Source organism: Zalophus californianus, chromosome 1 (genome assembly GCF_009762305.2).
Source record: "Zalophus californianus isolate mZalCal1 chromosome 1, mZalCal1.pri.v2, whole genome shotgun sequence".
Classification (NCBI taxonomy): Eukaryota; Metazoa; Chordata; class Mammalia; order Carnivora; family Otariidae; genus Zalophus; species Zalophus californianus.
Genome location: NC_045595.1, coordinates 58,556,146 through 58,569,450, shown reverse-complemented (window position 1 = coordinate 58,569,450; position 13,305 = coordinate 58,556,146). Strand labels below are relative to the sequence as shown.

At 44.0% G+C, this 13,305-nt stretch overlaps 1 protein-coding gene across 1 annotated transcript in view; it reads right to left on the bottom strand.

Annotated features, from left to right (window-relative positions):
• The window catches only part of C1H3orf56 (chromosome 1 C3orf56 homolog), a 34,898-nt gene that overhangs the window by 21,102 nt on the left and 491 nt on the right, over window positions 1-13,305 (bottom strand).

The window sequence follows — 13,305 nt, the reverse complement described above, 5'->3', positions numbered from 1 at the left end:
TACATCCGCAGGGCACTGATAAGGATTGCAACCCAGAATATAGTAAGAACCCTACATATCAATTTAAAAAAGAGATAACCTAACAGAAAAATGGGCAAGAGGTTTGAACAGACCCTTCACAGAAGAGGATCTCCAAATGCCAACAGACCTATGAAAAAGTACTCAGCCTTGTGGAATCTAAAAAAACAAAACACATGAAAAAAGCAGAATGAGACCTATAAATACAGAGGACACACTGATGGTTGCCAGGGGGGAGGGGGTGGGGGATGGGCAGATTGGGTGGAGGGGCGTGAGAGGGGCAAGCTTCCAGTTTCGGAAAGAATAAGTCCCGGGTATAAAAGGCAGAGCCTAAGGACTAGAGTCAACAATATTGTAACAGTGCTGTACGATAACAGATGGCAGCTAACACTTGCAGTGAGCCCAGCATAACGTATAGAGTTGTTGGATCATGTGTTGTACACCTGAAGCTAATGTAACATTGTGTGTCGACTGTACTCAAATAAAATAAAAATTTTTAAGGTGCTCAGCCTTGTTAGTAATTGTGAAAATGCAAATGAAAATCACAATGAAATGCCACTATCTACCCACTCGCATGGCTAACATCACAGAGTCTGACAATGCCAAAAGCTGAGGCAGCTGCAGAGCAAGCAGAGTTCCTTACATGCTCACACATGGGTGGGAGTACAGCTAAGGACACTCGTTTTGGAGGATTGTTTGGTATTAAAAATAAAGTAGAAGCTGTGGTACCCGGTGATCCAGCTATTCCACTCCTACTTATATACCTTATAGTTCTATGCCATAAAGCCACTGGGACTAGTGGGGACTGTGGCAAATAGGAAAACACATGATCTCATCCTGTTAGCTGCACTAATAATTTTTAAAACAGTGGGATATTTTTCAATTATCTGATTTGTCAGATACTAAAGTATGGATAATCAACTTTAGGGCAAACGTGGTCATCCTATGTTAGCATCATCACGAGTCGGTACATCTTTTTGGAGGGCATTGGACACTGGAGAGCAGAATCTGGCCTGGGATCTGGCGGGGGATCTGCAAGCACCAACAATTCCACTTCTATGACTGAGGCATACCCATAGGAGGAAGAGGAAATGACTTGGGCAGGTGACTCTGGGCTTCCCTGTTCTGTGCTTACAGTCTATTTTAGGGTATTCATGGATTTCCGTTCTTCTCATGTACATCTGAGGACTGGCTGGCAAAGTTCTAGGAAAAGTCTTTGTGTGATATGGCTTGTAATTGCATTGAACACCTGACTTACTTTGGAGGGTGATGACATTTCACGGCACCCCTCAGGCCCACTTCGTCTCTCCACTTGTTCCAGACTTCTGTATTGTTCCTTCTAGGGATTTTGTCATCTGCTGCCTAAGTCCCATCTTTGGTTATGTTTATTTCTGGTATATCATAGGTTGATTGCTATTGTAAACAAAATTTTAAAAAAGAAGATTTTTTTTTTCAATTTCTAATTTGTTATGACTGGTCTTTAGGATAGTTGATCTTGTGCCTTATTAGTGCTTATCATATGCATTCAAAGTTCCTTACATGCACTAAGTCAATTAATAGTCCTAATGACCCTATGAGGTCCATGCAAATAGTATCTCTCATTTATAGCTATGAAAAAGAGGCCAGAGAAAGGTTGTTTCTTTGTAAAATCTCTTAGATTTTTGAATAGATGATTCTGTTGCCTGTAAACAACAAGATAACAATGACAATTATCTCTCTCCCTTTCCAAAATGTATGCTTATTCTTTTTTCTTATTTACTTGCATTGGCTAGAGCTTATATTGACAGGGACAGCACACATCCTTGCCTACCTTCTCACTTTCGTGGAAATTCTCCTCTTCTCCTGGTAAGATATTTGCTGCAGATTTCTATTCAATAAAGAGTTCTATTCAATTAAAGAAGATAGCATCTACACCTGGTTCACTAAGAATGTTTACTATGAATTAGTTTTGAATTTCATCAAATGCTTTTTTAGCATCTATTGAGATGAACAGATGGTTTTTCTCCTTTAGTCTGCTAATGAAGTGAATAACATTGATGACTTTTCTAATGTTAAATTATCCTTAAATTCCTGGACTAAACCCTACTTGGCATTTTCTTTTAATGCACTGCTGGCTTTGACTTGCTATTTTATTTGGGATTATTTCCATCTGTTTGTGTATGAGATTGGCTGTAACTTAACTTTCTTATAGTGTCCTTGATGGGGTTTAAATCAGGTTTGTGCTTATTTTAGAAATGACTCAGCTGTAAGTAACAGATAAACAAATATGAAACTTTTCAACAGTGTCCATGACAAGAAGTGTAGAGGGTAGGTGGCTGTTGACCTTCCTTCAGTTACTCAACCAGATCTGGGCCTTCATTCTGCAGTGTCTTGGCTTTTCAGCCATGGCTGCAAGATGGCCATCTCAGCTCCAGGATTCCTGTCCATGGCAGGAAGCAGGGGGATGGTGGCACCAGATGGCCTTCTCCTTTCATCAAGAAAACAAGAACTTTCCCTGAGGCTCCCAGGAAATATCTGTTTGTGTTTCATTGGCCAGAATTGTCATATGGGAACCTCTAATTGTGAGGAAGACTGAGAAAGTGAGTATTTCTTTTTTTTTGGCCTCTCTTGGTAGAGTTTGATGAAAGTGGAGGGGTTGTGGGCAAGTGTTTGGTTAGTCACTTGACAACAGAATTGGTCACAGCCTACTGTGAGTGGTGCCCCGTGTTTCCATGTTCCAAAATAAGTTGCATGAAATGCCTTGGTCAAATTCATGCACAAATATTTTACGTGTTGATCTTGGCTCCACTTTTAGTTTACTTTAAGCTGATTGAGCTCTCCTAATTGTCTACTTTTTCTTGGTTTGATTTTTGATTATACAGATTTTCCTAGAGAGTTGTCCATCTCATTAAGCATTTAAAATGTAATGATAGTAATTGTTCATGACACATTCTTATGATTTTTTAAAAAAATATTCTCTTTCCTTGAAGTTAAATTCCATTTTTCTCCTGATGAGAATTTGCATCTCCCTCTGCATGCTCTCTCTCTTACAAAGATTGGCCAATGGCCAGTTTTTTGAGTCTGTTGAAAGAATAAACTTCAGCTTTATGGATAAACACTAATGCAATAAAAAATACAAAAGTAATCTCTCCTTTTATTATTTTTTTCCTTTTTTGGCTATTTGTGTTGTTGTTCCTATTCTAGGGTTTGGGGTTCATGTCTTCATGTATCTATTTTCTTTTTTATTATGAAATGTCTCAAAACACTGAAAAGTGATGAGAACAAAATAATGAATATTCATGTGCGTACCACTATAATTTGGCAAATTTAACAAACTTAATATTATGCCACAGTTTGAGATTTTTTTAAAGAGAAATTACATTTGAACTCTTTTTTCTCCTCTGGAATCCCTTTTCTCTCTGTCCCCCTCTGTTCTGGCATTCAGTTCTTTCTTGTTTTATTGTAGTAAAATACACATAGTATAAAATTTACCGTCATAACTGTTTTTAAGAGTGAAGTTCTGTGGCATTAAGTACATTCACACTGTTGTGTAACCATTACCGCCATCTCCAGAACCATTTCATCTTCCCAAACAGAAACTCTGTCCCCATTAAACACGAACTCCCCATTCCACTCCCCCAGCTCCTGGCAGCCACCATCCTGCTTTCTGTCTCTGTGAATGCGATGACTCTAGGGACCTCGTATAAGTGGGATCTGACAGTATTTGTCTTTTTGTGACAGGCTTATTTCACTTAATATAATGTCCTCAAGGTTCATTCACATTGTAGCATGTGACAGAATTTCCTTCCTTTTCAAGGCTGAATAATATTCCATTGTCTGGATAGACCACATTTTGCTAATCCATTCGTCCAACACGAACACGTGGATTGCCTCCATGTTTTAGCTGTTATGAATGATGCTGCTGTGAACATAGGTTGTACAAACATCTTTTCAAGACCCTGCTTTCAGGTTTTTTTGTGTATATATCCAGAAGTGGAATTGTTGGATCATATGATGATTCTGTTTTTTTTAAAGATTTTATTTATTTATTTATTTATTTATTTATTTATTTGACAGAGAGCGAGAGCGAGCACAAGCAGGGGGAGCAGAAGGCAGAGGGAGAGGGAGAGGGAGAAGCAGGCTCCTCGCTGAGCAGAGGGCCCAAGGTGGGGTTCGATCCCAGGACCCTGGGATCATGACCTGAGTGGCAGGCAGCTGCTTCACTGACTGAGCCACCCAGGCATCCCAATGATTCTATTTTTTATATTTGAAGGAACCACCGTAAGTTATCCCCAGTGGCTGTACCATTTTATATTCCCACCAGCAGTGCATAGGGTTCTAATTTTTCCACATCCTTGCCAGCACTTACTGTTTTTACTTTTTTGATAGTAACCATCCAAACAAGTGTGAGCGGTGATCTCATTGTAGTTTCAATTTGCATTTCCTTAATCATTGGTGAAGCTAAGCATCTTTTTGTGTGCTTATTGACCATTTGCTTATCTTCTTCGGAGAAAAGTCTATTCAAGCCCTTTACGTATTTTTGGAATTAGGATTTTTGTGGTTGCATTTTAGGAGTTCTCTATATGTTCCAGATATTAACCCTTATCGGATATATGATCCATAAATATTTTCTTTCATTCTGTGGGCCACTCAATTTTAAACTTCTACTAAATATGTTTGTGTCCATAAACAATATATAGAATTGTTTTGCATGCATTAAAACTCTAGATCATCACACTGTAAATCTTGCTTTGTAACTAGCTGTTTTCCACCAGCATTAGGTTTTTGAGATACATTGATGTTGAAATACTTCATTTTCACTGCTGTATGAAAATGCCACAATTTGTGATTTGTGTAATCCCTTTCCTGTTGATGGACATTTAGGTTGCTCCAATTTCCTTACTATTATTTCTTACCATTCCAAGTAGTGAACATCCTTGGATATCTGTCCTCTGACACATGTAAGAGGTTCTCCAGGCTGATCCCCAGAAGTGGCATTTCTGGGTCAGGGGACGTGTGCACCTTTCATGTAGTAGATGACGCCAAACTGTTCTCCAAGGTAGCTATGCCAGTTTGTGCCCACCACCCCCAGCGCCAGCAGAGTACAAGAGTTCCCATCACCCCACATTCCCACCAACAGTTATTTCTTGCCACACTTTATATTTTTTGCTAAGGCAATGGATATGGAATAACATCTCATTATTGCTTTAATATGCGTTTCCTGATTTGTAATGAGCTTTATTATGTTTTCGTGTTTGTCATTTAGATTTATTCTTCTCTGAATTGCCTGTTCATATTCTTTGCTCATGTTTCCATTCAGATTTTTGTCCTTGTCTTACTGATTTGTAGGAGCGGTCTTTATAAGCTAGGTACAAATTCTCCATGAGTCCTATGCATTGCACACATCTTCTCCCTTCTGTCTGTTCACTTTGTTGGTGGTGTCTTTTATCATCTAAAAGCTTTAATTTTAATGCAACAAAATTCACCTTATTCTTTATGCCTTGTTTAAGAAGTTCTTCCCTACCCCGACATCATCTGAGGTATTTTCCAACATTTTCCCCTAATGTTAAATATATTTTTTTTTAAATTTAAGCACTTAATCCATTTGGAATTTATTCTTGCCCATGCTATGACATAAAGGATTACTTTAAAGCTTCCATGCAAATGACCAGTTTCCCAGCACTGTTTCTGTGGCAGTCTGTTGCTTCACCAGCAATTTGTTACAGCCTCTCTGTGTTATACCAGTTTTCTCATATGAGTTCAGGGCCATGTTTGGCACTGTCTATGCTATTTCATTGATTTTTTAAAAAACTACTCTGGTACCAAACTGTGTTTAATTTACTGTAACTTTCTAATAAGTCTATATAGTTGGTAGAGAGTGTCTGCCCCCATCTTATTGACTTTCATGGACTTTTACACTTCCATAGGAATTTTTAGGTTTGTTTTTGTCATATGCTATTGTCATATGCTATCTGGCATTTTTGCTTTTGTGATTGGAAGCTTGTCTATTATTATATTTCCTTTCTGATTCCTGCTGATATTTAGAAAAGTTTTAGATTTTTGCCTATTGACTCTAGAACTGGCTACCTTATTAAAACTATTTTTCAAGTCCAATCTATTCTCATGAGGGTTTGGGTAGGAGAAATACTACTGCAAATAATTATAATAGCAGCTAATAATTAGTGAGTGCTGAGGATATGCCAGGAATCTTTCATTTAGGCCTCACAAGAACTCCAAAGCGGGTCCTGCTACTGAGCCCATTTTACAGGTGAGGAAATGGAGGCAGAACATAGGTAAATGATTTTCCAAGGTCACTAGTTAGTAAAATGGTGATGTTGGCAGTCAGCCTCCAGGCTTATGAGTCAGCCACCCATCCCACTCTCTCCCCCAAATTAGAGCTTTACTTCTTACTTTTAATATTTCTATTTTTTTAAATATTTTATTTATTTATTTGAGAGAGAGAGCAAGTGGGCAAGAGAGCACAAGCAGGGTGAAGGGCAGAGGGAGAAGCAGAACCCCCACTGAGCAGGGGGCCCATGTGGGACTCAATCCCAGGACCCTGGGATCATGACCTGAGCCGAAGGCAGACTTAACCGACTGATCCACCCAGGCACCTTAATATTTCTATTTTTTCTTATATTACTGAACCATGTTTTCTCTCTGTAAATGCCTTTATCTCTTACTTTGCAGAGAAAACAGAAGCTCTTATAAGCCCTTGAAGGGTTTTTTCCCCTGCCACCAACGCTGACACCAACTGGTGTCCAACAACTCAATTCTGACACCAACCACCTGGATTTGGCACCAGACTCCACAGGTTGAAGTGTCAGTCTCACTAGACTACCCCCACATCAAATGCCAGCCACAAATGGGGTGCCCAAGCCACTCACATTTCTGCCTGGCTGACTACAAATTTGGGGGTTCCCATGACCCATCCCCTGAGATTTGATAATTCCCTAGAATGACTCACAGGACTCAGGAAAGTGCTTTACTCACTAGCTTATCTGTTTACTATAAAGAATATGACTCAAGAACAGCCAAATGGAAGATATGAATAGAGCAAGGGATGAGGGAGGTGTTTGGAGCTCCTGTGACCATTCTGGGCACACCACCCTCACAGCACCTCCACGTATTCCCCAGCACAATGCTCTCCAAACCCCTTCACTTAAGGTTTTTATGGACGTCCCACTATGTAGGCTTGACTGACTAAATCATTGCCCAAGGGTGATTAGCTCAATCTCTAGCCCTTGTCCCCTCCCCAGAATTCAGGGGCTGAGGCTGAAAGTCCCAACACTCTCTAATAACAACTTGGTCTTTCTGGAGACCAGGCTCCATCCTGAAGCTCTCTAGGAGCCTCTGCGAAGAGTCAGCTCATTCATTCACACACAAAAGACACTCCTATCACTCAGGAGATCCCAAAGCATGTAGGAGCTTGATGCCAGGACCTGGGGGACAAAGTTATTTTACCACAGTCCTTCAATGTCCCACTGACAAAATACACGGACTTACCATGGTCACATATTCAGTCCCCCTTTCCTCCTGTTACAACAGGCACAGTGTTCTTTCACCAACTTCAAACTAATTTTTCTACTTGTGCTTTAATTTTATCATGGTTAATTTATAAAACAGAACACTCTACTTAATGCAGGAAATTTTAGACACATTCTCTCTCTCTCTCTTTTTTTTTTTTTAAGAGAGAGAGAGGAGAGAGTTTGTGTGGGGTCGGGGGGAGAGAGGGAGAGGGAGAGAGAGAATTTTAAGAGACACCACACCCAGCCTGGGGCCCAATGTGGGCCCAATCTCATGACCCTGAGATCATGACCTGAACCAAAATCAAGAGTCAGATGCTTAACCGTCTGAGCCACCCAGGCGCCCCTAGACACATTCTTTTAATGACATAGTATATATATATATATACTATGTCATTTGTATATATGACATTTTATACATATGCCACATAAAAAAACCCATCAAAATACAAACCTTGAAATTTAATAATTCACCCAGATTGGTGGATACAAGATCCACTTAGAAAACCTAGCAGCATTTCTCCACACCATTGAGAAAATATAATAACTATAATAGATTAGATATTATTCGTAAGAGCAACAGAATGTATAGCATCTAGGAATTGCCTTAGTAAGGAATACATAAAATCCATGGGGAAAAGAATTGGAAGCAGAGTCTCGAAGAGACATTTGTACACCGTGTTCCCTGCAGCATTATTCACAAGAGACAGAAGGTGGAAGCAACCCAAGTGACCACTGACAAATGAGTGGATAAACTCAAAATGTGGTCTATGCAGACAATGGAATATTATTCTGTCTTCAAAAAGAAGGAAATTCTGTCACATGCTACAACATGGGTGAACCCTGAGGACATGGTGCTCAGTGAGATAAGCCAGTTACCAAAGGACAAGCACCATATGATCCCACACTCATGAGGTCATCAAACTCACAGAGAGAGAAGGTAGGACAGTGGGTGCCAGGGGCTGCGGGGGGGGGCAGTTATTATTGAATAATATAACACAGTTTCGTTTTCACAAGAGGAGGAGATCTCCGACGATGATGGTGGGGTTGGTCACACAGCATTATGAATACATTGATATCACTGCGCTGAGTACTGAAATAGGGTTAAGAGGATTAGTTTTATGTCATGCGTATTTTCTTTTACAATAAAAAAAATTAAAGGAAAAAAAAACCCTCCATGGGGAAATTTTAAGTGAGATGTTTTAAAAAGACCTGAAAAAAGTGAAAGAATTTAGTGTTCCTGAATGGGGGTGACTTAATATTATAAAGATGTCAAGTATCCCCCAATTAACCTACAAATAAAATGCCATCCCCTGTTGTAGATGGTGGTAGCAGCTGTCTAGTCTTATTTTTCTCTGTATTCACCATATACAGAGGTAGCTTCTGGAAGGATTAAGAACCTAAAAATGAAAGATAAAACCAGAGGTGAAGTGATAAATGAGAGAGAGCTCTTGGGGCAGGGGTGGGGTGGGGAGGAGAGGCAGGACTCCTTGAACACAACCCCCAGAGTAACAATCACAAAGCAGAATGGATGGATTTGTGCACATCAAAATCAAGGATTTCTGCTCAACAAAGGATACTTGAGACAAAGTTAGCAGGCAGGTGATAGACTGGAACAAGGCATTTGCATGTCTAAAATTGAAAAAGGACTAATATTTAGTGTAATGTGTGCTGATAGAGATCTATTCCTGTAAATCAACAAGTAAAAGACTCAGCTCTATTAAGAAAGCAGGCTAAAGGATTAAAATAGGGAAAAAGAAAAAGAAACTTCAAAGGCTCACAAACATGTGAGCAGAATGCCTTATTTATTGACAAATGCAAAATAAAGCTATAGTGGCTCACTTTAGCCCGTCAGGTTGGCAAACTCAAAAGGTGTTGCTGGTGTCTCTTGGCTGGCATGATGCCGCTGTTGCGGACCAAGGGGGTGCTTCTTCGAGTTCAGTGCACACCAACCCTGAAGACCCAGTGGTCTTGGGCAAGATCTTTCACTGCCATGGGGTGTGAGGAGCCAGAAGCAACCAGCGGGTCCATCTGGAAATAACCAGATAAGAAAACCAGCAGGTGCACACCACAGAATAGATCATTCACGAGGCAGGCATCACGGCATCAGGAAGCATCCTAAAAGTGCACGGAGTAAAAAATGTCAACCCAAATGTGCTCTAGAGCTCGTTACTCGCTGTGGACCTCAGACCAGGACCCGAAGCCGTTAGAAATTCAGAATCTCAAACCCCACCCAGACCCAGTGAATCAGAATCTGCCTTTAAACCAGACCCTCAGGGTTAAGTGAAAACACAAGGGCCCCATGTCTGGCCAGATGTCACCCCTTAACTAGAAAGCCACTGGGACCAGAGCACTGTGACATCAGTGCAGAAGGAAAGACCCAAGTGGGCTGTGACTGGGAGCACCCACGTGGAAAGTCAGTAAGACAAGGCATGAAAGGGACCTGTATTTGCTCCAAAAGGCTGAGAAACTGGTTACCGATCCAGAACACGAGCCTGGAGGCATGGTTCTTGCTGCACCGTAAGGATCTGCGGGCTGGATTAAAAGATGGCTTTTCTTGCCCCAGACATTGGAGTCTGCTCCCCCGGGTTTGCAGTACTGCCCATGCTGAGAAAACAAGCAGCACCGCCCCTGTACCTGGACGTCTGTCGTCAGCCCAGTGGGGCAGGGAGGAGGGCTGAGAGGTGGCCACTGTTCTTCATGTTTCATATTCCTTCTCTTGCACTGGTGGGAGTGAACGCATTCCTAGTTTGGAGAAATTCCATGCATGATTTGCCCCAGTGTTTAGGACTCGGGCACAGAGCTAACAGTGCCCACAGAGCACCTCCTACTGCAGACTGATGCCCTGTCTCTCCCTCCCCTGTGCCACTGGCAATCTTTCCAGGGTGTCTAAAGAATATCCTTTTTGGGTGCATCTCATTGTTCAGTGGGCGTGTGCTTTTAGTCTAAGGAAACTTTAAAACCATTTTGTTCAGACCCCAAAACAAACAACATCGGGTTTCCAAGTGGAACGGTATTATGAGCATTTATTAATTTAGGGAGGACTCATTTTACAATAAGGTGGCTTCCCAGCCTCTCCCTGTCCTGGTGTGGCTCTGCCCTTTCCCTGGGCAGGTGACGTCCTGTCCCAACTCCCACCATTGCACCTCTGACCTCCTGCCTTTACACGGCTGCCCAAGACCTCACCCCTCCCCAGATCAGAGGGGGAGCCCCCAGCTGCTCTAGATCTGTCCAATTCCTGTTGATGAGTTCCTTCTGACAGCCCCCAGACTCCCTATTAGTCCTGCCAGTCCCCTCCCCCTTAGCCCAGGGGATGTTTTTGAAATGAAAAATCAGTCACCCCTGGGCAGAACAACCTTCAAAGGCTTCCTACTGCTCTCAGGGTTCAATTCAGAGCTACCCCCTGGCCTTTCCCCCCCCCCCCCCCCCCCCCCCCCGCAGGGGCAGGTGCCCCCAGGCCAGCCCTGGTTCAGGATCAAGGTCTCAGCTCCAAACTCCCTCTGCACAAGCTGACCTCAACAGAGCGCTCCCCTCCCTGACCTGCTCCCCTCCAGCTTTGTCCCCCATCCCTCCCTCACCCCCACCTCTGACCCCCCCTGCTGGGCACCCCAGAGACCCTTCCCTGCTCCTGCCTGGTGGAATCCACTCTCCCCCCCCCCCCCCGTTTCACCCCATCCCCTGGAGGCCTCTGCAGGCCCCCAGCAAATCTGTTTTGCTCTTCTGTGGGAAGACAGTGTCTCCAGGCTGGCAGCCTGGCCACCAAAGGCCTGTCGGGGCGTATGGGGCGGAGGCTGAGGAGATCTCACACCGTCAGGGGAGTAGGTGTTTCCTGGGGCAGCAATGATCCCCATAGAGGGGGTGGTATCAAAGGAACCCCAGCCTCCCCAGCTCTTCCTGCCCTGTGATCCGTCTGGTTACCATGGCCTTCCCCCCACCTCATTCCCTGCTGCCCCTCGGCCCCACACAGACAACACTGCCTGACCTGCAGATTTAAGGCAAGGTCCGGTCCTGGGGAGGCCCCCCCCGCTCCACCAAAGCCAGCCTGACAGGAACCAGAGTGTTGGCAGGGCAGTGCCAGCAGTGTGTGCTTACTTTGCAGGCCCTGGCTTTTGTGTCTGTCTTTAAAAAGAACTCTTCATTCAAGGCTTTAATTACAAAAGTAATACATGTTTATTGTAAAACCGTACAGGTAGTTATATATGAGGTAAAAAAACGGGAAGGCACTCCCTTCCCCCAGTGCCTATCTCCAGAGGCGACCACCCTTAGCACTTGGATGTGTGTCCTTCCAGGCTTCTAAACAGCTGCAGCGAGGTAGGATGCACAGACCCTGGAGGTCCCCCTGTGGGAGTGGGAGCTGCAGTTATCCTTCGTGTGTTCACAGAGCTGTGCAAACTTCACAGGCCCTGTTTCAAGTGGGAGCTGGCTTGCCTCATCCTCACACCAGGAAACCAGAGTCTCGTCCCGTCCAAGTGGTGAGCCCAGGCTTCCGACCACGGGCACCTGGACCCAGACCGGTACCTGGAGCCATAAAGCACCACCTACACAGTCAAGGCAAGGCCCACCCAGAAGCAGCCACCGGCCCTCACCTGGGAGAGGGAGTCTGGGCTTGCTCTTATGCACTCCCCAGCCCCGGCACCTGCCAGGGCGTCAACAGCAGCCTCCACGGGCACAGGCCTGGCCCTCTGGGGGAAGGCCCGCTGCTGTCATTGAAGCTGTCGGGCTTCTGTGAGCTCCAAAGATGCAGGTAGGTGGAGTTTCTGTGGTCAGATGTGGAGGGAATGATGGATCTGTAACTGGGCTGGCTCTTTTGCCTAGGGTGGCAGGCCACAGGGCCACTAGCTGATGTCACCTCCAACTCGCTTCTGCTTCCTCCAGCCCAGCCCCTCCTCCTCCCACCTCCCTTGGTTCCTGGTAAACAGCCGGACCTCCTCTGGAGAAGTCAGCCCAGCTGCTGTTCCTGGATCCAGAATGAGCTGGCGCCTCTCTGCCCACTCCATCCCCTCTGCTCCTCACCCCTTCCCCAACGTTAGCTCTCTTCTGCTGGCATTTGAGCAACCCATTTGCCACCCCTAAGTCCTCCCTGCCCTACCCCCTTCCATGCAGGCTCAAAGCTCTCCTCCTCAGCCAAGCCCCAGCCACACAGAGTCAGTGCTGGGCCTGATGTTCTCCCCTCCCTGTGGGGCATGAAGCTCAGGGGGCCCCAGGGGCTGGTTTGCAACCCACCCACCTGCTCCGTTCTCCCCTAATAAATCTCCCGGGACCAACCTCTATCACAAAGACACCTCCCGCTGGAGTCAAAATTGCCTTTTTCAGTTAACAATTTACCTTGAACATGGAAGCCGAACAGCAGGGCCAAAGGGAATAGACATTTTAAATTTGAGAGCAATTTCCAAATTGCATTCCCTAAAGGTTATACCCACTTAGCGCCCCCAACCATGCCTATGAACGCATTTTTCTCCTCAGCCTTGGAATCCCACGTGTCAAACCCTTTAATCTGACAATCAGACAGATGAAAAATAGTATCACATTTTTACTTTTTCTTTTTTTCATGTTTCTCCAATTACTCTTGAAGTTAACAGGATTCCCATTTGTCTACTGGTCTTTAAAAGTCTTCCCGGGTGACATGGCCCTACTTAGTCTTTCTTTTTCTTTTTCTTTTCTTTCTGGGTTTTTCTTTGTTTGTTTTTGTTTTTTGGCATAGAGATGCTCTTAAGGTTTTTGTTTGTTTGATTTTTTGTCGTCGCATCAATTTACCATTAGTGGTTTCTGGGTCTGGTGACAT